At 32.9% G+C, this 2,600-nt stretch overlaps 1 pseudogene; it reads right to left on the bottom strand.

Moving 5' to 3' along the window:
* Nucleotides 1-353: 353 nt before the first annotated feature.
* Nucleotides 354-2,375, bottom strand: LOC149750276 (general transcription factor IIH subunit 3 pseudogene; annotated as a pseudogene).
* Nucleotides 2,376-2,600: the final 225 nt, after the last annotated feature.

Genomic DNA, 2,600 nt, shown 5'->3' with positions numbered 1-2,600 from the left:
CTACTCCGCCATCTTGAACCAATCATCCACAAAACTTCTTTTAATGTTAAAATTACAAAGAATTTTCTTTTATGAATTTATAGAAATTTACATTCCAGAGCTTCTAGAGAAGAGTCTCTAATATTTATACATTTGTTTTCATTGAAATGTAAATAATTATAAATAATTGTATCTGGGAATTACTATTAACTGCTAAAATTAAGTCTCTGAGAAATTCCCAAAAGAACTTAGGCTTTAGCTTTTACAAAGAAGGTCTTAAAACCACTGTTCTGAAGAAAAATTTCCCCTGCTAGACTACTGTTACTCACTTTCCTTGCTCATTCAAAGTTCAGTTTTGTAGTCACTCAGCAATGAACAATTTTAATTTGGTCACATTGTCTAAACATATAAAGATGCCAGACAAAGGAATAAATATTTGTTTGTATCTAAATAGTTTCAGATTAGTGAATTATGGTTTTATTTATTTAACTTGTTAAAGTTAATAATTGGCAATGTATTCATTGTTTTTCTAAAATTGTATTCAAATTTCACACACCTGTCTTTTCACAAAAGGGATTTCAGTTTGAAGTTAAACTACATGCATTAAAACTATAATTAAACCCCAAACCTCACTTTGACAAATAATCATCCTATTAAAATAATGACACATTTGCTATTTCTTCTCCATTTCTGGTAAAAAATTAGTCAGGAAACAGAAAAAATATATATAATACATAGAATGACTTTCTTTAAAAAAAATCACTCTCTAAGAAGTGCACAAAAAGTGTGGCTTTGGAAATATTTCCTCTAAGAATCCAGCTACATTAAAAATAATGGTGTATATTATTATATCATTTCTTGTCAAAGACTTTCTGATGCGATTTCTGTATTACAATTTCAACTGATAACCTGGGACCTGGAAAGAATAAGTATTTTATCATTACTCAGTCACTTTTAGTTTCTTCTACTTTGCTTTCAAAAAAAAGAGGCAGTGACATTTTAAAGCCATCTCACATGTAGTGGCAAAGAGCAAAATTGCAGAATATTGATGCACACAGAAACAGACATAACAAATTTCAAGGAGCTTTTGATGACAGAAGCAAGTAGTCCTGTAGTCAACATAAATTGGCGGTGAAAGGTTGAGATCTTTGATCATGATCACAAAGGAAAACCTAGAATAAATGTGGCAGAATAGAAAGTATCTGAGGCACTTTACAGGACTCTATTCCTCTGTAATGTTGGAAGATGCTCAAATCAGAGTCTGAATCCTTGATTTCATTCTCTGGTTACCTTTAACTTCCTCAAGTCCTCTATGAATGTAACAAAGCACTTAGGTGAACAGTCCTGCCACCAGATTTTCTGCATGTTGCCTGTTTACATCACTCTTTGTCATTAAATCTTTAATCTCCAGGAATAAGCTAATTTGCTGCCGCTACTAGCTCGTATTTGCCATCTTTACCTCTTGAGGAATGAAAATCAGGAGGAGAATTGCCAGAGTCTCCCTAAAAAAGTCTCCATATCTGCCATTCTTTCCCAGGATATAAGAAGTGACTGTCTTGAATGTGATATGCTTATCATAGCAAGTTTGTTGAAATGATTCTGAATAACTGGGACACTCCCCATGTCATCATAGCACCTATGTATAGAAAAAAGTAAACAGGAATTTCTGAATGCTTGCTTTCCCCAACAAATTGATTTGATATCTACTCTAATAGCTGGAGACCATGGTGGCCCCAGATCCTTAATAGAAAATCTGAGGCCCAGCAGATATCCTCAAGTCCTATGGAATCTGGCCTTCTTAACTTCCAATTGATTTTTTTTTTAATCATTGATTTTTTTGCTCTCTTTTAGTTGTATTATGCTCTTTCCCTATACTTTTAGTGTTCATCCTAGAAATTACAAAATGTATCATTGACTTATCAATGTCTAATATTAATGGATAATTTTACTCTCTTCCTGGGTAATACAAGCTGCTTAGAACACTTAACTTCATTTACATACTTCCTTATGTACATATAATTATTTTTTAATGGATCAGTGTTTATTGAGATTTACTCACGTTTACAACTTTCTTTTCTTTTTATTCTTTTTGTATTTTTGAGCCCTTGATTTCCAGCCATCATTTCCCTTTTCTCTGGAAGAAGTCAGTGAGAATTTAACAGCATATTGGACGAAGAGACAATTAGTGAACTGAAAACATACTTTGCAGATTCCTTTGGATGCAGGTTTCCTAATGGTGAACTCTTTCAATTTTTTATTCATCTGAAAATGATTTTATTTTTGCTAGTTACAAATCCTAGGTTAGCAGTTTCTTTCTGACTTGCATTGATGCTGTTCAAAAGTCACCTGTCAGTCTACTGTTATTCTCGTGAAGGCGAGTTGCTCTGGCTGCACTGAAGATCTTTTTGGTTTTATCCAGTTTCACTATGATCTGTTTAGGTATGGCTTTCCTTTTATTTATTCTGTTTGGGATTTATTTGGATTCCTAAGTTGGAAGACAGATATTTTTCATGAGTTTTGGAAAATTCTAGGCTAAAATCTCCACAAAAATGACCACTGTCCATTCTTATTCTTCTGGATGCCAGAACTTAAGGATTTCTCATGGAATTCTAAGTCTTTTA

Source organism: Delphinapterus leucas, chromosome 2 (genome assembly GCF_059928025.1).
Source record: "Delphinapterus leucas isolate spDelLeu-1000000601 "Yukka" chromosome 2, BTC_Dleu_Yukka2, whole genome shotgun sequence".
In the NCBI taxonomy this organism is placed as follows: domain Eukaryota; kingdom Metazoa; phylum Chordata; class Mammalia; order Artiodactyla; family Monodontidae; genus Delphinapterus; species Delphinapterus leucas.
The sequence above is the reverse complement of the archived record's forward strand: the minus strand, read 5'-3'. Positions and strand labels throughout refer to the sequence as shown.